Raw genomic sequence first — 21875 nt, 5'->3', positions numbered from 1 at the left:
AAGTTTGAGATCGCGGGGGGTCTGACCGCTGGGGCCCCCTGCGATCTCCTGTACGGAGCCCCGACAGCCCGCGGGAAGGGGGCGTGTCGACCTCCGCAGAAGCAACGGCCGACACGCCCCCTCAATACAACTGTATGGCAGAGCCGAAGCGCTGCCTTCAGCAATCTCCGGCTCTGCCATAGAGATATATTGAGGGGGCGTGTTGGCTGCCGCTTCGTGCGGGGGTCGACACCCGCTATCTGGCTGGAGAGCCGGGGCCCCGTACAGAGAGATCGCAGGGGGCCCCAGCGGTCGGACCCCCGCGATCTCAAACTTATCCCCTATCCTTAGGATAGGGGTTAAGTTTTTCACCACTGGACTACCCCTTTAAAGGGGCATTTTTTAGGAAAATTTTTCAAATCAACTGGCGCCAGAAAGTTAAGCAGATTTGTAAATTATTTTTATTTAAAATTCTTAATCCTTCCAGTACTTATCAGCTGCTGTATGCCACAGAGGAAGTTGTGTAGTTCTTTCCATTCTGACCACAGTGCTCTGTGCTGCCACCTTTGTCAGGAACTGTCCAGAGCATGATCATATCCCTATAGCAAAACTCTTCTCCTTCGAACAGTTCTTGAAGTGAATGGGACTAAACTGCAGTACTACACACAATTTTTGCATGAAATAATCAGTATTTTTCTGGTCCTTAACAACCCCTTTTGATGCACAGGAAAAATCCGCAACAAATTCAAAGCGTATCTGCAGGTTAATTTCCGTAGAGGGAATAATAAAGCAGAATCCTGTTGAGAACAATGGAAGGCTGCTGCACCATATTTTCCAAGTGAATTTTGCTTGGAAAATCCACAGTGTGAATGAACCCTAAAATGCTGCAGATTTTGGTACCAGACAGACACTGGGCAATTTAGGAGGCTGAAAACAACAGAAGGAGCTTGTTACACAGTATACTTAACCCCTTAAGGACCAGGCCCATTTTGGCCTTAAAGGGGTACTCCAGTGAAAACCTTTTTTCTTTTAAATCAACTGGCTCTGGAAAGTTAAACATATTTGTAAATTACTTCTATTAAAAAATCTTAATCCTTCCTGTACTTATTAGCTGATGAATACTACAGAGGAAATTCTTTTCTTTTTGGAATGCCTCTGATGACATCACGAGCACAGTGCTCTCTGCTGACATTATAATAATAATAATAATAAGTCTTTATTTATTTATTGTGGTCCTTAGTGGGATTTGAACCCAAGGCTGCCACCATGCTGCCCTTAGCACACATCTGCTATGCACGTTTGCTAAAATGGACAGAGATGTCAGCAGAGAGCACTGTGCTCGTGATGTCATCAGTGTTCCAAAAAGAAAGGAATTTCCTCTGTAGCATTCAGCAGCTAATAAGTACTTGAAGGATTAAGATTTTTTAATAGAAGTCATTTACAAATATGTTTAACTTTCTGGCACCAGCTGATTTAAAAGAAAAAAGGTTTTCACCGGAGTACCCCTTTAAGCACCAGAGCGTTTTTTGCAATTCTGACCACTGTCACTTTAAGCATTAATAACTCTAGGATGCTTTTACCTTTCATTTTGATTTCGAGATAGTTTTTTCATGACATATTCTACTTTATGTTAGTGGTAAAATTTCATCGATACTTGCATCATTTCTTGGTGGAAAATTCAAAAATTTTAAGAAAAAATAGAAAATTTTGAATTTTTCTAACTTTAAAGCTCTCTGCTTGTAAGGAAAATAGACATTCCAAATGAAGTATGTTTTGATTCAGCAGAAGTTTTCACATTTTTCACAAAACTTTAAAAATTGGAATTTTTCATGGACCAAATCAGGTTTGAAGTGGATTTGAAGGGCTTTCTTATTAGAAATACCCCACAAATGACCCCATTATAAAAACTGCACCCCTAAAAAGCATTCAAAATGACATTCAGAAAGTTTGTTAACCCTTTAGGTGTTTCACAGGAATAGCAGCAAAGTGAAGGAGAAAATTCAAAATCTAAATTGTTTACACTCGCATGTTCTTGTAGACCCAGTTTTTGAATTTTTACAAGGGGTAAAAGGAGAAAAATCCTCTCAAAATTTGTAACCCAATTTCTCTCGAGTAAGGAAAGACCTCATATGTGGATGTAAAGTGTTCTGCGGGCGCAGTAGAGGGCTCAGAAGGGAAGGAGCGACAATGGGATTTTGGAGACTGAGTTTTTCTGAAATGGTTTTTGGGGGGCATGTCACATTTAGGAAGCCCCTATGGTGCCAGAACAGCAGAACACCCCCCCCCCCCCCCTATGGCATACCATTTTGGAAACTACACCTCTCAAGGCACATAACAAGGGGTCCAGTGAGCCTTAACACCCCACAGCTGTTTGCCAACTTTTCGTTAAATTCGGATGTGTAAATGAAAAAACATTTTTTTCATTAAAGTGCATTTTGCCCCCCAAATTTACAATTTTTACACAGGGTAAGGGTATGTTCCCACACGGCGTATTTTGCTGCGTATTTGCTGCGTATTTGGTGCTGCGTATTTTCCTACCCATTGACTTCAACAGAGAAAATAAAATACGCAGCAGCAAATACGCAGCAAATACGTCGTGTGGGAATGTACCCTTATGGGAAAAAATGTCCCTCAAAATTTGTAACATCTCTTCTGAATATGGAAATACCACATGTTAGGATGTAACAATGGGTACAGGGAGCCTTAACACCTCACAGGTGTTTGACGACTTTTTGTTAAAGTTGGATGTGTAAATGAAAAACATTTTTTTTTCACTAAAATGCATTTTTTCCCCAAAATTTTACATTTTTTCAAGGGGTAATAGGAGTAAATTACCCCAAAAATGTGTAACTCCATTTCTTCTGAGTATGGAAATACCCCATGTGTGGATGTCAAGTGCCCTGCTGGCGAACTACAATGCTCAGAAGAGGAGCAGCACCATTGAGCCTTTTGAAAGAGAATTTGTTTGGAATGGAAGTCAGGGGCCATGTGCGTTTACAAAGCCCCCCGTGGTGCCAGAACAGTGGACCCCCCCCCACATGTGACCCCATTTTGGAAACTACACACCTCACATAATTTAATAAGGGGTGCAGTGAGTCTTTATACCCCACTGATGTTTGACAGATCTTTGGAACAATGGGCTGTGCAAATGAAAAACATTTTTTTTCATTTTCATGGACCACTGTTCCAAAAATCTATCAGACACCAGTGGGGCTTAAATGCTCACTGTACCCCTAATTAAATTATGTGAGGGGTGTAGTTTCCAAAATGTGGTCACATGTGGGGGGGGGTCCATTGTTTTGGCACTATGGGGGCTTTGTAAACACACGTGGCCTTCAATTCCGGACAAATTTTCTCATCAAAAGCCCAATGGCGCTCCTTCTCTTCTGAGCATTGTAGTTCGCCCGCAGAGCACTTTACATCCACATATGGGGTATGCTCTTACTCAGAAGAAATGGGGTTACAAATTTTGGGGGGCTTTTTTCCTATTTTCCCTTGTGAAAATGTAAAATTTAGGGTAACACCAGGATTTTAGTGAAACACTTTTTTTTTTTTCATTTTCCCATCCAACTTTAACGAAAATTCGTCAAACACCTGTGGGGTATTAAGGCTCACTATACCCCTTGTTACATTCCGTGAGGGGTGTAGTAAAAAAAAAATGGGGTCACATGCGGGTATTTATTTTTTTCGTTTATGTCAGAACCGCTGTAAAATCAGCCACCACTGTGCAAATCACCAATTTAGGCCTCAAATGTACATAGTGCACTCTCACTCCTGAGCCTTGTTGTGCGCCCGCAGAGCATTTTACGCCCACATATGGGGTATTTCCGTACTCAGGAGAAATTGCGTTACAAATTTTGGGGGACTTTTTTTCCTTTTACCGCTTGTGAAAATAAAAAGTATGGGGCAACACCAGCATGTTAGTGTAAAATTTTAAATTTTTTTACACGAACAGGCTGGTGTAGACCCCAACTTTTCCTTTTCATAAGGGGTAAAAGGAGAAAAAGCCCCCCAAAATTTGGAGTGAAATTTCTCCCGAGTATAGAAATACCCCATATGTGGCCCTAAACTGTTTCCTTGAAATACGACAGGACTCCTAAGTGAGAGAGCGCCATGCACATTTGAGGACTAAATTAGGGATTGCATAGGGGTGGACATAGGGGTATTCTACGCCAATGATTCCCAAAGACGGTGCCTCCAGCTGTTGCTAAACTCCTAGCATGCCTGGACAATCAGTAGCTGTCCGGAAATGCAGGGAGTTGTTGTTTTGCAACAGCTGGAGGCTGTGTTTTGGAAACACTGCCGTGCAATACGTTTTTCATTTTTATTGGGGGGGACAGTGTAAGGGGGTGTATATGTAGTGTTTTGTGTTAGTGTAGTGTTTTTAGGGTACATTCGCACTGGTGGGTTACGGTGAGTTTCCCGCTAGAAGCTTGCGCTGAGGCGAAAAATTTGCCGCAGCTCAAACTTGAAGCAGGAAACTCACTGTAAACCTGCCCGTGTGAATGTACCCTGTACATTCACATGGGGGGGGGAACCTCCAGCTGTTTCAAAACTACAACTCCCAGCATGTACTGATTGCCGAAGGGCATGCTGGAGATGTAGTTATGCAACAGCTGGAGGCACACTGGTTGGAAAACCTTCAGTTAGGTTCTCTTACCTAACTCAGTGTTTTAGCAACCAGAGTGTCTCCAGCTGTTGCAAAACTACAACTCCCAGCATTTACTGATTGCCGAAGGGCATGCTGGAGATGTAGTTATGCAACAGCTGGAGGTACGCAACTACAACTCCCAGCATGCCGAGATAGCTGTTTAGGCATGCTGGCATTTGTAGTTTTGCAACAGCTGGAGGGCTGCAGTTTGGAGATCACTGTGCAGTGGTCTCTAAACTGTGGCCCCCTAGATCTAGCAAAACTGCAACTCCCAGCATGCCGAGATAGCTGTTTAGGCATGCTGGCATTTGTAGTTTTGCAACAGCTGGAGGGCTGCAGTTTGGAGATCACTGTGCAGTGGTCTCTAAACTGTGGCCCCCTAGATCTAGCAAAACTACAACTCCCAGCATGCCCACACAGCAGCTTGCGGTCTGGGCATGCTGGGATTTGCAGTTTTTCAACATCTGGACGGCCACAATTTAGAGACCACTGCACAGTGATCTCCAAACTGTGGCGCTCCAGATGTTGCAAAACTACAAATCCCAGCATGCCCAGACAGCAAACTGCTGTGTGGGCATGCTGGGAGTTGTGGTTTTGCAAGATCTAGGGGGCCACAGTTTAGAGATCACTGCACAGTGATCTCCAAACTGTAGCCCTCCAGCTGTTGCAAAACTACAAATCCCAGCATGTCCACACAGCAAACAGCTGTCTGGGAATACTGGGAGTTGTAGTTTTGCAACATCTGGAGGGCTACAGTTTAGAGACCACTGTATAGTGGTCTCAGACTTTTAGCCCTCCAGATGTTGCTAGGCAACTCACCGACTTCCGTTGGATAAAGGGAGCCGCATCGCTGTCCTCTTCTGCCGCCGATTGCCGCCCGCTGCCACATCCGATGGGTAAAATGACCTTCGGCATCGGTCCTCCTCGGTTTCCCCGTTCTGCCCTGCCTATTGTGGGTGGGCAGAACGGGGAAACCGAAAGTTAACCCCCCCCCCGCCCCCGTTCTGCTATTGTTCGTCGCTTCTAGATGACCTTAGCAGTGATTGGACAACCCCAATCCCCCTTATTTTCCGGGTCACCATAGACCCGTATGACCTGGGATCGGCGCAAATCGCGGGGTGAATTCACGTTCAATTTGCGGCGATCACCGACATGGGGGGGTCTGATGACCTCCCTGGGCATTTGTGCAGGGTGCCTGCTGATCGATATCAGCAATCACCCCAGTCCGGAACCCACTAGCTACAGCTCTGTACACTTACTACGGTTGCTTTCACAACATGTGATACAGTTTTGTGTGCAGGTTTTAATACCATTTCCAATAGTGGATTAAAAAGGGTGAGGAAGTATATAGTAAACATTCTCCTTTTTTTCAGGTGCCCCATTGGATTAAAAAACATCATCAAAACACAAAAGGAAGCCTACAAATTTCTCCAAACAACTTGTCTCATCTATACCCTCCCCCCTGCTCACAGTCACAGGCAACATGGCTTTTGGTCCCAAGCTCAATGACCTATGCCACCTTCATTATTTGCAGTCACTGGCCCAGAATTACTCGTCCCTTCTGACCTTTTCAAGACAAAACAAAAAAAAATATTCACAGTTTGAGTTTAGAAGATGCTTGGACCCTTGTACAACTCAAACATTCTAGGGACTAACGTTTGTATTTTGTTTGTACGTGTGTTATCTGTATTGCATGGTGCTGGCCTGGGGAATAAGTTGCCGCTATATAAATAAAGAATATAATTGCCATTGATAAAGGGGTATTCTCTACTCATAAAGTCATCTCCTTTCCAGATGATAGGATATAACAAGCAGGTTGGTGGTGGTGTGATCACTGGGACCCCCACAGATCACAAATACGGAGGAAAACTGTCCTCCAAATGAATGGAGTGGCACGATGCACAGGGATGTGCACACATAGGCATCAATGGGGGCAAGAGCCCCTGCCCTTTGATGCCCTATTATATAGTTAGTATGGTTGAAAAAAGACATACATCCATCAAGTCCAACCAGGGAATTGAAGGGAAGGGTGTAAGGGGATAAGGGAAAGGGATGTAGTTTTATAATTCTGCATAAGCATTAATGTTATTTTGTTCCAGGAATGTATCTAACCCTGTTTTAAAGCTGTTAATTGTTCCTGCTGTGACCAGTTCCTGAGGTAGACCGTTCCATAAATTCACAGTCCTCACGGTAAAGAAGGCGTGTCGCCCCTTTAGACTAAACCTTTTCTTCTCCAGACGTAGGGAGTGCCCCCTCGTCCTTTGGGGGGGTTTAACCTAGAACAGTTTTTCTCCATATTTTTTGTATGGGCCATTTATATACTTATATACGTTTATCATATCCCCCCTTAAACGTCTCTTCTCAAGACTAAACAATTGTAACTCCTTTAATCGCTCCTCATAGCTAAGATGTTCCATGCCCCATATTAGTTTAGTCGCGCGTCTCTGCACCCTTTCCAACTCCGCAGTGTCCCTTTTATGAACAGGCGACCAAAACTGAACAGCGAATTCCAGGTGAGGCCGTACCAATGCTTTATAAAGGGGGAGTATTATGTCCCTGTCCCTTGAGTCCATGCCTCTTTTGATACATGACAATATCCTGCCGGCTTTGGAAGCAGCAGCCTGACATTGCATGCTATTCTGTAGTCTGTGATCTACAAGTACACCCAGATCCTTCTCTACCAGTGACTCTGCCAGTTTAATCCCCCCTAAGACATACGACGCATGCAGGTTATTAGTACCCAGATGCATAACTTTACATTTATCCACATTGAACCTCATTTGCCAAGTGGATGCCCAGACACTTAGTCTATCCAAGTCATCTTGTAACTTATGCACATCCTCTATAGACTGTACAGTGCTACAAAGCTTGGTGTCATCTGCAAAGATAGGAACAGAGCTGTTAATACCATCCTCTATATCATTAATAAATAAATTATACAACAGCGGGCCCAGGTATATTATTGAATTTTGCTGCAATTTGAGCAAAATCAAGGTAAAATTGTGGCAAAATATACTGCATTAATATATATATTTTCTGTGTATCTCTGTACTGTGACATCACTGTGTGTATTATCCCTGTTCTGTGACAATACTGTGTATTATAACTGCACTGTGATATCACTGTGTATATAAACCCTGTAATGTAACATCCCTGTGCCTATTAATCCCATACTGTGATGTCACTATGCATATAAATCCTGTACTGTATTGTCACTGTGCACAATATCCTTGTAAAAAACAGGGTTAATTTGCATAGTGACATCACAGTACAGGGATAATGCACACAGTGATGTCACAGTACAGGGAAAATACACACAATGATGTCACAGTAGAGGGATAATACACACAGTGATGTCACAGTAGAGGGATAATACACACAGTGATGTCACAGTAGAGGGATAATACACACAGTGATGTCACAGTACAGGGATAATACAGACAGTGATATCACAGTACAGGGATAATACACACAGTGATGTCACAGTAGAGGGATAAGACACACAGTGATGTCACAGTACATGGATAATATACATAGTGATGTCACCGTACAAGGATAATACACACAGTGATGTCACAGTAGAGGGATAAGACACACAGTGATGTCACAGTACAGGGATAAGACACACAGTGATGTCACAGTACAGGGATAATACACACAGTGATGTCACAGTACAGGGATAATACACACAGTGATGTCACCGTACAGGCATAAGACACACAGTGATGTCATAGTACAGGGATAAGACACACAGTGATGTCACAGTACAGGGATAATACACACAGTGATGTCACAGTACAGGGATAATACACACAGTGATGTCACAGTACAGGGATAATACACACAGTGATGTCATAGTACAGGGATAATACACACAATGATGTCACAGTACAGGGATAATACACACAGTGATGTCACAGTACAGGGATAATACACACAGTGATGTCATAGTACAGGGATAATACACAGTGATGTCACAGTACAGGGATAATACACACAGTGATGTCACAGTACAGGGATAATATACACAGTGATGTCACAGTACAGGGATAATACACACAGTGATGTCACAGTACAGGAATAAGACACACAGTACCAAGCACATGGAGAAGGAAAACGTCGGCACTGCCGCACTCACGGTACTGCTGGAGTATTCTGGATCACTACACCGTCAGGTCCTAGAATGCCACTAGTCCGGTGCTCAGTCCGCCATAAGCATAAGCGTAGTCTTACATGAATGAAGAAGTCGCAGACGGCACTCACGGAACAGCAAGAAGTTTTATTCGGGATCGCTGGTCCACGCAACAAGAACGCCAATAAAGTCGACAGGTTTCGCGCTACGCAGAGCGCTTACACAGTGATGTCACAGTACAGGGATAAGACACACAGTGATGTCACCGTATAGGGATAAGACACACAGTGATGTCACAGTAGAGGGATAATACACACAGTGATGTCACAGTACAGGGATAATACCCACAGTGAAGTGCCCTTTTTTTTTTTTTACTTGAGACCCTGCCCTCCAAAATGCCTGAGCACATCCCTGACGACACATACATGGTTAACGCTCTATACATTTGGGGGTATAATTTTCCTCGGTTCTCAGGATTGTAGAAGTCCCAGCGGTTGAACCCCAACTGATCAGCTTTTCCCCTATCCCCTATATATAGGGAGTAACTTTGCCAGCTGGGAATATAACCTTTAGGGTGGGGTCGCACACAGCGCGTAGGTAGTGTATTTGACGCTGTGAGAAACCAAGCAGACAGCGGGAAATATGTTGCGTATGCGCTAGGTGCAGACAAACAGGGCTTTTTCTGCCGCAGTCACGGGTGAGCAGTAAGGTTTGGAGGCGGGCGCGCGTCACAGTTTCATTGGTGTGCTCGACCCGCCCCCAAGCCTCACTGCACACACAGGGCTGCAGCAGGGAAAGCTGCTTCGAGCACATACGCAGCAGATTTCCCTCTCCCTGGCAGATTTCTTGCAGTGTCAATTTTGATGCATATGCATTGTGTGTGAGCATACCCTGTGTGTATTTACGTGTATTCACATGAACAGTATTCCACATATTTTGATGCACAGGATTTAAAACTGTGTCAGTTATTTAGTGTACATTGAAATCTACAGCATAGAATATGCAGCTTCAAATCCTGCGCATCAAATATGTGCAGGATACTGTACAGGTGAATACACCCTTAGGGATTTGAAGCTGCAGATTTTATGCTGCAGATTACAATGTAAACCAAATGACTAAATGATTCAACTCATGCACGTATCAGACATGCGCAGGATACTGTATGTGGAATACCCCTTTAATTTCCAATCATATTCTGTCCCCTCTTCTAGACAGTAGAAAAGAAGGAGTTGAGTACAAATGACTGCAGGCTTGGACTAGACATAGGGTTTGTAGGTAATCTGTAACCATGGAAATACATACACAGAAACTTAATGCAATAAAGGAATAATTGCACAAAATTACATATCTTAAGCAATCCAATAAAAGTTATGTCTGGGTAACAATATATAAGACTAATGTCCGGTCTGTGCAGTACAGTAGTCCGTGTTTTTGTAACAGGCTTAAAATATTGCTTTACTAGGAAAGTGGTCTCCAACAATACAACAGCTATGATCTGTTTTTATATGCCCAGCTCTCTGTAGACCAGTGTTTCCAGCTGTTACAAAACTACACAGAAAACGGAATTTCCACGCCAGAAACATCTGGCACACAAATTCTGAATGTGTACAAAGCACAGCTGAATCCCGTTGAATTCAACCGGAACTCCAGACATGTGAACATGGCCTTAAATGTGTGGCTTTGTTACAGACACACACATCAACTGGCTCAAGAAAGTTAAACAGATATGTAAATAACTTCTATTAAAAAATCTTAATCCTTCCAGTAGTTATCAGTTGCTGAAGTTGAGTTGTTCTTTTCTTTCTGACCACAGTGCTCTATGCTGACACCTCTGCTTGTCTCAGGAACTGTCCAGAGTAGGAGCAAATCCCCATAACAAACGTCTAATGCTTCGGACAGTTCTATGCGGGGCTGAGTCTCCAGTCTTGGAAACCACTTTGTCTCATACACCCCCTCGTGACGTCATAGAATGCGGGTGCTGCACAGAGATCGTAGGGGGGGGGGGGGGGTCCGCTGCTACCCCCGCGATCAGACATCTTACACCTTATCCTTTGCATAGGGCATAAGATGTATTTGGCCCGAATACCCCTTTAATGCCATAAAACCATTCTGGGGAGCTGTGTGTCATACCCGTCTTCTGTCGCTCCAGATGCTCCTGCTCCTCCTACTTCGAGTCAGTCATTCCGCCAGCAATGCACCGGTGAAGCCATGTCCAAGAGACAACAGAATGCGCCCACTCATCCAACGACACAGGAGCTGAATGTACTCCTGTCCAAGTTGCTGGTGTTGCAGTCCCTCCCTTTTCAAGTGGTGGACTCTGCACCTTTCAGAGAACTGATGGCTTGTGCCGAGCCGAGGTGGAGAGTCCCAAGCCATCATTTCTTTGTGGAGAAGGCAGTACCGGCCCTGCCCAATTTCATGGAAGAGAAGGTGGGCCAGTCCTTGAGCCTGTCGGTGTGTACCAAAGTGCACGGCAGCGCCGACGTGTGTAGCTGTAACTACGGTCAGGGACAATACATGTCCTTTACAGCCCACTGGGTGAATGTGGTTCCTGCACAGCCACAACAGCAATTTGGACAGGTCACACCGCTTCCACCTCCATACTCTCAGGCCGTTGGTCCTGTGACAGTGTGTGACTCTGCCTCCTCATCCTCCACCGTGTCCTCAGCCTCCACTGCACGGACAAGTCTCAGTGCCCCTTCAGCATACCATGTGTGCAGGGCACGGCAGTGTCACGCTGTTCTTCACATGGTTTGCCTTGGTGAACGGAGTCACACAGGGAAGGAACTGCTAAAAGTCATTCATCAAGAAATGGAATCATGGCTTACTCCACGAAAACTGGAAATGGGAACCATGGTGACCAACAATGGGAAGAACATCTTGTCTGCGTTGCGACAAGGAAGCCTGAGGCATGCTCCCTGCATGGCACATGTGTTCAATCTGGTTGTCAAGCGGTTCCTGAAGTGTTTTCCCCCATCTGCAAGACATCCTAACAATGGGAAGGAAACTGTGCATGCACTTCAGCCACTCATACACCACAAAGCACACCCTCCTTGAGCAGCAGAGCCAGAACGGCATCCCCCAACATAGTCTGATTTGTGACGTTTCCACATGTTGGAATTGCACCCTCTATATGTTGGACAGACTATACGAACAGAGAAAAGCCATCACCGATTTCTTGATGATCCAAGCGGATAGGGGGACTTCCCTGTGTATCCTCAATGTCAACCAGCGGCAGCTCATACGTGACACCTGACATTTGCTCAGACCCTTTGAGGAAGCCACATTATCAGTCAGTCGCTAGGATTATGGGATGAACAACGTCATTCCACTGCTTCATTTCCTACAACACATGTTGGAAACAATGGCTGGTCAGGGCACTGGAGACGTGGCGCCTACATCTCACGGCCACATGAGCCCTGTGGGGGCTGCACTGGAGGAGGAGGAGGGGGAGGGGCACAGTGGAGCACAGTTTAGGTTTTGCGAGATGGGCTGTTTTTCTAGTCATCTGACAGGAGAGGAGGAGCAGCCAGAGGAGCTAGTATGCAGTATACAGTGAAGATGGAGACAGAGAGTCCCTACAAGTCACTTGCACAAATGGCACAATGCCTGCTCACTTGCTTGCGTAGTTACAGCCAAATTGTCACCATTCAGCAGCGGGGTGACTTCTGGCTCTCCACCTTATTGGACCCTTGACACCGGCACAAAATGGGGGCCTTTTACACACCCACTGAGAGGGAGGGCAAACTGACCTATTACAGAGACATCCTACGTAGTCAGTTGGCCGATGCCTATCTGCACCATCGTCCATCCTCTTGCAGGTCTGACTCAGGGGGCCCTCTGTGCTCAACTTCCACTGCCATGGCTGCTGGGGAGGGGAGGGGTGGCAGGAGCAGTACCAGCTCAATCAGCAGCAGCCTGGGTCTACAGTTGCTGATGAGTAGCTTTCTTCACCCACATAGTGAAGTAACTCATCAGCAGCAGGTAGACCTGAAGCAGGAACTGAACCAGCAGGTGGTGGCATACCTTGACATGACCATGCCAACACAACTTGAAGATCCGCTGGACTTCTGGGCAGCCAAACTTTATTTGTGGCCGCAACTAGCAGAGTTTGCCCTGGAAAAGCTGTCCTGCCTGGCCAGTAGTGTGCCATCAGAGCGGGTGTTTAGTGCGGCGGGGGCCATAGTAACCCCAAGGAGAACTCGTCTATCCACGAAAAATATGGAGAGACTGACCTTTGTGAAGATGAATCAGGCATGGATCAGCCAGGATTTCCACCCACCAATGCCTGATGCATCAGAGTAGATTGACCATGGTGCCACACCAATACTTTATAAATATGGATAGTGCAAAATATATTTAAGGTGCTGCTCCCCAGTTACAAACATTCCTCCACATCAGACCACAAGTAAGCATTGAGGATATGCATTAGCTAAAACGTAACTTTTCTTAGGATAAAATATATGTACCCAAAAGTTTTTTTTTTAAATCAAACAAAAGGAAAGGTGTGCAAAAAAACACCATGTGCCACCTACACCACCAAGTATTGATGTGATGCAAAGACCTCTAAAAGGTGGAAGGGAACAACGTATGGTCCATTGTCACCGGAGGGGGTAAAACTTCCTCTGTAAGGCCCCACTCTCACATTATTAATTCCCATTTTGGTAGGTGTTACTCGCCCTAAAAAGGGTGGCCCCACACAGGAACCTCTCCCTATTTCCACCTAGAAACTGCCATTTCCCAGGGTTTTAGGTGGAAATAGGGAGAGGTTCCTGTTTGGGGATGCCCTTTTTAGGGCGAGTACCACATGCCAAGAAGGGAATTAATAATGCGAGAGTAGGGCCTTACAGGGGAAGTTTTTACCCCCACCAGTTACAATGAACCATACGTTGTTCCCTTCCACCTTTTACAGGTCTTTGCATCACATCAATACTTGGTGGTATTGGTGGCACATGGTGTTTTTTTGCACACCTTTCCTTTTGTTTGATTTAAAAAAAATGTTGGGTCCACATATTTTATCCTAAGAATATTATTAAAAGTTAAGTTTTATGTAATGCATATCCTCAATACTTGTGTACATTAACACATTTACAAAAGAGACCGTTTTCTTCTGCCTACCTGTCTCAGCTACTATTCTGATTCTGCCACCCGCCTGATGCCAGACATCTGATGCCAAGTTCTCCTTTTTTCACCCACCTTCGTCACCGGGTACTGGTATTGCCACCCACCGCCCCACTATGTCACCGGGCCACTTTCAACACTCCTGATGCTGCTCATGCCACCTCCAGGCTGTCTCATTCTGCAACTATATGGTCTCCTCATGCTTCCGCCACCTCGAGGCTGGGTCATTAAGCCACTTTATGGTCTCCTTATGCTGCCGCCACCTCCACGCTGTGTCATTTAGCCACTATATGGTCTCCTCATGCTTCCACCACCTCCAGGCTGTGTCACTGTACTGCCATGTGGTCTCCTCATGCTGCTCGCACATTAAATAAAAATGTTTAGGTTCATCTATTTAATCTTCAATTTAAATGTTAAAAGTATCTTTAATCTTTTCAATTGTGAGGCCCTATGGTCTCGTCAGGCTGGTGCCACCTCCAGGTGTCTTTAAGCCACTATATGGTATCCTCATGCTGCCGCCACCTCCACGCTGTATCATTCAGCCACTATATGGTCTCCTCATGCTGCCGCCACTTCCACGCTGTGTCATTCAGGCACTATATGGTCTCCTCATACTGATGCCACCTCCAGGCTCTGTCATTGTGCCGCTCTGCGACAGTGATTCTAAGAACGATGCCTGTAATCTGCATGTCATACTGAATAACAGTATTATTTTACTAACCCAGCACACACCCTATGCGTGTTACAGCAAGGCAAAGTGTTCTACACCCCTATTGAGGCGCTTGCGGAAATTCCTCAGTGTGAACTGAGTAGCGGAAATACAGTTAAACTCTATTGGGTTTTTCACTGTTGACTGAATTGGATAGGAATAAGCGAGCGGAATTACTCTAGTAAATTCCTCTCTAATTCCTCAGTGTGAACAAAAGGGTACGTTCACACTGAGTAATTCAAGAGGAATTTACTCGAGTAATTCCACTTGAATCCTCTGCTTAGAAATAATTAACATCTGTTTTGCCATTGACTTCGATGTATTTTACTCTGCACTGCTCACACTGCCGCGGAATTCCGTTCCGCTAGCGGAAAGTACATGTTCATTCTTCTTGCGGAATATGTGAGCAGAAGTCCATTGAAGTCAATGGTAAAAATGTTTCCGCTTTATTAAAAAAAAAATTATAATAATTATAAAAAGGGAAATTCTAGTTGGTGGTTTTAGTCCAGGAAAAAAAAACATATATTCTGCTTGGAAAATGCGCACAGAATTCCGCATAAATTCTGTATGATTTTCACGCAAATTTTGTGCAAATTGCACATGAAAAAAACCATGAATTCCGCAGCGGAATTTTTTACGCAAGGATTCCTCTCCAATTCCTCCCTTATATGTGTACAGTGATCCCTCAACTTACAATGGCCTCAACATACAATAGTTTCAACATACAATGTTTTTTTCTGGACCATCGTAACTTGAAACCAGACTCAACATACAATGTACAGACAGTCCAGATCTCTGAAACGTGTCACAACTGCAGGAACTGACCAATCAGAATGGGCATTTTACTGGTAAATCACCTCTATTACTGAACTGCATGCACTGACTGGCTGTCTGGTAGTGCCCCCTACAGTACAGGGAGGAACTACAAGTTCTGTACTACTCCTTACCTGTGCCAGGGGGTTAGCTGCTCTTTTGGACACAAAGTAAGGACGGCTCCATTTGGAACACTGTGTGTACTGTATAGGACCCTAAAGAAACTCCTGTCCTCTACATAAACCATTGTTTCCCAACCAGGGTGCCTCCAGTTGTTGCAAAACTACAACTCCCAGCATGCCCGGACAGCCAACGGCTGTCCGGGCATGCTGGAAGTTGTAGTTTTGCAACAGCTGGAGGCACCCTGGTTGGGAAACACTGACATAGACAGTGATTTACAGCTCCCAGCAGCTCTTCCTTACTTTTATATGGAAGGATTTTCTTTATCTATATTAGTTTTCTACTTATTTTTCTTTCATTCTCGCTTTTTCCTATTTTTGGATGACATTTTGGTGGCTTCAGAACCAATTACCAGGTTTCCATAGAGTTCTGGTCTCAACATACAATGGTTTCAACATACAATGGTCGTCCCAGAACCAATTAATATTGTAACTTGAGGGACCACTGTATAATAAACACGATGTAACTAATAGTAAATATTTTTCTGAGATGTTTCCTCTATATACTCCAGCTGTGGGTTATTTAGGTTACTCCTTGTTTTCTATTGTAGGAGCCTGCAGCTGTTTGGGCATGCTGGGAGATATGGTTGTGCGGTTGAAGTCACATAATTCAATGACTTCCCTGTCCTAGTTAGATTGATGGTAGCATTACACTTACAAGCCCAATGTTATGGAAGGATCCTAAATACAATGATCAGAAGTCACTGTGGGATATATGATTATATGCTTAATGTTATATTGACCTTAGAGATCATGTGCATGTACCTTAATCCCACAGCCATCTGTGCGCTATACATTGACACACACCAGAGATCTCGGTATACATGCCTAATCTCACTGTTCTGTGGAGATCTGAGTTTGTATTCTTCACATTTACTGACAGATGGCTTCCAGCACTAGGTCTCTGTTGGGAAATGCTCTATGAGCCAGACTGAGAACAGTGACAGATACCACAGATAGAGAGTCCCATAAACCTCTTCAAACTGCAACAAGACATCTCTGTGTAATACAAATGCACTGCTCAAAAATAATAAAGGGAACATTTAAACAACACAATGTAACTCCAAGTCAATCACACTTCTGTGAAATCACACTGTCCACTCAGGAAGCACCACTGATTGACAATCAATTTCACATGCTGTTGTGCAAATGGGACAGACAACAGGTGGAAATTATAGGCAATTAGCAAGACACCCCCCAATAAAGGAGTGGTTCTGCAAGTGGTGACCACAGACCACTTCTCGGTTCCTATGCTTCCTGACGGATGTTTTGGTCACTTTTGAATGCTGGCGGTGCTTTCACTCTAGTGGTAGCATAAGACAGAGTGGCAAGAAGGTTTGCTGTGTCTGTCAACATAGTGTCCAGAGCATGGAGGCGCTACCAGGAGACAGGCCAGTACATCAGGAGACGTGGAGGAGGCCATAGGAGGGACCGCTACCTCTGCCTTTGTGCAAGGAGGAGCAGGAGGAGCACTGCCAGAGCCCTGCAAAATGACCTCCAGCAGGCCACAAATGTGCATGTGTCCACTCAAACAGTCAGAAACAGACTCCATGAGAATGGTATGAGGGCCCAACGTCCATAGGTGGGGGTTGTGCTTACAGCCCAACACCGTGCAGGATGTTTGGCATTTGCCAGAGAACACCAAGATTGGCAAATTCGCAAATGGCGCCCTGTGCTCTTCGCAGATGAAAGCAGGTCCACACTGAGCACATGTGACAGACGTGATAGAGTCTGAAGACCCCGTTGAGAACATTCTGCTGCCTGCAACATCCTCCAGCATGACTGGTTTGGCAGTGGGTCAGTAATGCTGTGGGGTGGCATTTCTTTGGGGGGGGGGGGGCGCACAGCCCTCCATGTGCTTGCCAGAGTTAGCCTGACTGCCATTAGGTACCGAGATGAGATCTTCAGACCCCTTGTGAGATAATATGCTGGTGCGGTTGGCCCTGGGTTCCTCCTAATACAAGACAATGCTAGACCTCATGTGGCTGGAGTGTGTCAGCAGTTCCTGCAAGAGGAAGGCATTGATGCTATGGACTGGACCACCCATTCCCCAGACCTGAATACGATTGAGCACATCTGGGACATCATGTCTCGCTCCATCCACCAATGCCACGTTGCACCACAGACTGTCCAGGAGTTGTCGGATGCTTTAGTCAAGGTCTGGGAGGACATCCCTCAGGAGACCATCCACCACCTCATCAGGAGCATGCCCAGGCGTTGTAGGGAGGTCATACAGGCACGTGGAGGCCGCACACACTACTGAGCCTCATTTTGACTTGTTTAAGGACATTACATCAAAGTTGGATCAGCCTGTAGTGTGGTTTTCCACTTTGATTTTGAGTGTGACTCTATATCCAGATCTCCATGGGTTGATTCATTTGATTTCCATTGATCATTTTTGTGTGATTTTGTTGTCAGCACATTCAACTATGTAAAGACAAAAGAATTTAATACGATTAGTTCATTCATTCAGATCTAGGATGTGTTATCTTAGTGTTCTCTTAATTTTTTTGAGCGGTGTATATCCAGCATAGAGCTGAGCTTTAAATCTGCATCTTATGGAAATGTAATCATGTGGCTCACTGAAGCTGACCATAGACGTGATCTTTGACCGATGTGAGTGATGAGGATCTCTGTACAGCACTTTATAAATAAAAGAGTTAAATGTGTCATATAGATACAAGAGAAATTGATAGAATTTTGAGCTGTAGATTAGGTGATGATCCTAAAGGTAGCCATACAACTTCAATAGCTTTTGGGCAACAGTTATATCTCCCATTCATCCCATACAAATCAGCTCAACCGAGAATTTATGTGTTCTGAATGGGGAGAAGAGGGGCAAGCTTCTGCTAGACTCTTCTGCTGGCAGAGGCATAAGGCTAAGTTTCCACTTGTTTTTTTTTTGTGTGGATTTTTCCCCCCAAAAAAAACAAAACGCCAAAACAGCCCCATGGAGTTTTTTCATTGAAAAAACACTGCAGCCAGATGTGAGCAGTAAATCAATGAGAAATCACAAAATTATTTTTCCACTTTGTGTTTTTCAATTTGGCTTTTATTTTTTGGCGTTTTTTAGCTCCTTGGCAGTTTTGCAAAGTCGCAGCATGTTGAGCCTGTGGCGTTTTTTCCCCCTGAAATCGTGGCATGTTTCTCTCATAGAAGTTTTTGAAGACAGTTTTTATTCTTTTTTGGACTTTATAGATCCATAAAAGTGATGGAGATACCTTTTTTAATAAAATTTAGCATTAAAAAAATAATAAAAAAGATACAGTAGTGATGGAAAAAATTGTATTTAACTAAATTTATCTTTGCTATAACAATATTTTTATTAATTTTTAAACAGGGATCAATTTATGTGGGCGGGCGGGGCACTAAAAATGTAGCCGACAATAATAAAAATGTAGGGTATGTGCGTTTTTTTCACTTTTTTTCTTAATTTTTTAGGTAGTACTATTACTCCCAGCATGGAACACACTGTTCCATGATGGGATTAGTAGTACCTGTACTAATTTACAGATCTCCCCGGGTGTCACTTCTAACACCCGTTGTGATCCTTCTATATATAGATGCGGCAGGCCACTCTTCTATGGTCCCCTGCACTGCTGTATATATACACCTATTCATATTTTCTGCAGAAAGCTGTGATTGGCCAGATGGTTCCAGGCAATCACAACAAACTGTATGTGGGAAATATGAATAGGTGTATATTCATAAGTCAGTGCAGGGGACCATAGAAGAGCGGCCGGCCGCATCTATACATTATATAGGAGGAACACAGCGGGTGTCAGGAGTGACAGCCGCTGTGATCTGTCCTTAAAGCAGGTACTACTGCTCCCAACATGGAGCACACTCTGTTCCATGCTGGGAGCTGTAGTACCTGCATTAATAGACAGATCACAACAGGTGTCAGAAGTGACATTTGCTGCGATCTGTATATTAATGCAGGTACTACAACTCCCTGCATGGAGCAGTGTGCTCCGTGTTGGAAGCAGTAGTACCTGCAGTTAAGGACAGATCACAGCGGGTGTCACTCCTGGCAGCCGATGCGATCGTCCTTCATCCATGAGATGTGGAGCGGCTTTCTCCTGTGCTCACATCTCTGCTCTATACTCCGGCTGGCCACTCACTTATTCATTTTTCCTGCTGAGAGCGGTGATTGGCTGCCTCTCTGGGCGCAAAATATGAATGATTGGCCGGCCGGAGTACAGAGCAGAGATGCGAGCACTGTATAGAGCCGCTCCGCATCTCTGCTATATTATGGACGATTGCATCGGGTGTCAGAAGTGACACCCGGGGCGATCTTTCTAACAGTACAGGAACTACTACTCCCATCATGGAACAGTGTGTTCTATGCTGGGAGTAGTAGTACTTCCTAAAAAAAAAACTAAAAAACAAAGGAAAAAAAGTGAAAAACACACACATTTTTTATTATTGTGGGCTACAATTTTAGTTTCCTGCCCACCCACATAAATTCATCTCTGTTTAAAAATGTCGCTGCACTGTCCTGGTATATCTGAGGCGTGGGGGGGTTAGGGGGGGGGTGGGGGTGTTCGGGTAGCAGGGTTCAGGGGAGGGGTAGCGGGGTTCGGTTGCGCTGCCGCCATGTATTGTTTTTAACACAGGGTGCCTCCAGTTTTTCCCCACTACAACTCCCAGGATGCCCTGACAGCCAATAGATGTCAGGGCAAGCTGGGAGTTGTAGTGGGGAAACAGCTGGAGGCACCCTGTGTAGATGAACTAAGGGCGAAAGTCAGCCCCAGCAGGCATCAGTGCCGTCACGCCTGCTGGGGAAGTCTGCCTGGTAGTGGGAACGCTACCAGGCAGACAAAACTGCATTTTTTATATAGTAAAAAAAAAAAAATTAGGCAGGGAGGAGGTTAGGGATAGATGGCAAATAGGCAGGGACAGAGAGGGAAAAAAAAAAGGGATGGTGGAAGCTACCCTTTAAATACATTTTTTTTCCATCACTACTGCACCATTTTTTTTGTTTTTTGGTAACCAACAAATTTTAAAAAAACGTCAAAGGGACCAAAATTGCAATTTCCACTCAAAGGCAAAAAACGTCAGAAAAAGCGCAAGAAAAAAAATGCCAAACACGGAAACTGGTGTTTTTTTCTTGCGTTTTTTTTGGGCCACAAAAAAACCAAGTCGAAACTTGGGCCTTGTAGCTTCTGGGCCCTGATGCAAAATCTACAACAGGGCCTCAAGTGCAAATTATAACTCTTGTCTCTTATGGGACCAATGTGCTTTGGGGCTCCCTTAGGCACCAGGGCCCCACTACCACTGCACCCCCTATAGCTATGCCCCTCTCTGGTGGTGACTTGCAGTATCTCACATAAGTAAGTACACTCCTTACATTTTTGTAAATATTTTATTATATCTATTTATGTGACAACACCAAGGCAATGACACTCTGCTACAATGTAATGTAGTGAAAATAATTCAACACACAGCCATTAATCTCTAAACCTTGGCAACAAAAGTGAGTACACCTCTTAGTGGAAATGCCCACTTAGGGCCCAATTATCCATTTTTCCCCATCATGTGACTTATTACTGTTACAAGTTCTCAGGTGTGAATGGAGAGCAATTGTCTTAAACTTTGTGTTATCGCTCTCACACTCTCTAATACTGGGCACTGGAAGATCAACATGGCACTTTATGGCAAAAAACTATCTGAGAAAAAGAATTGTTGCTCTACATTAAGATGGCCAGGGCTATAAAAAGATGGCCAAAACCCTGAAACTGAGCTCCAGCACAGTGGGTAGGACCATACAGCAGTGTGAGAAACTTACCTTTCCGAGAACAAAGAATCTGGCAATTTAAATCCAACATGCCGGATATCCCCCGATATCATTGGTCTTGGGAGAGCCGGGAAGCCCCTTTAGACATTAGATAGTCTGCCAGTCCCACCAAAATCATTGGGTTCCTTGTGTGGAGAATTTTCTCTCTCTTTTATTCACGGCCCTATCATTAGAGTTTTTTTTTCATTATGACAAATCCTGTCCATATGCCAAATCAGGATAAATGGGGGGGGGGGGGGATTTATCAAAACCTGTCCAGAGGAAAAGTTACTGAGTTGTCCATAGCAACCAATCAGATTGCTTCTTTAATTTTTGAAAAGGCCTCTGAAAACTGAAAGAAGAGATCTGATTGGTTGCTATGGGCAACTCAATAACTTTTCCTCTGGACAGGTTTTGATAAAGCTCCCCCATGAACTTTATAGAATGGGGGGTCTTCCACTCAGACCCCCTTCTATGAGCCAAATTACTATTACTAATACATTTAATATGGC

General features: G+C 44.5%; 1 protein-coding gene across 1 annotated transcript in view; it reads right to left on the bottom strand.

Moving 5' to 3' along the window:
- TAMALIN (trafficking regulator and scaffold protein tamalin) overlaps positions 1-21480 on the bottom strand; it is a 65941-nt gene extending 44461 nt beyond the window's left edge. Inside the window, exon 1 of the mRNA XM_056562117.1 lies at positions 21376-21480. The gene's annotated coding sequence lies outside the window, so the exon portion shown is untranslated. The remainder of the gene's footprint in view (positions 1-21375) is intronic.
- Positions 21481-21875: the final 395 nt, after the last annotated feature.

This window comes from Hyla sarda, chromosome 2 (genome assembly GCF_029499605.1).
Source record: "Hyla sarda isolate aHylSar1 chromosome 2, aHylSar1.hap1, whole genome shotgun sequence".
NCBI lineage: Eukaryota > Metazoa > Chordata > Amphibia > Anura > Hylidae > Hyla > Hyla sarda.
This window is presented reverse-complemented; position numbering and strand designations above follow the sequence as displayed.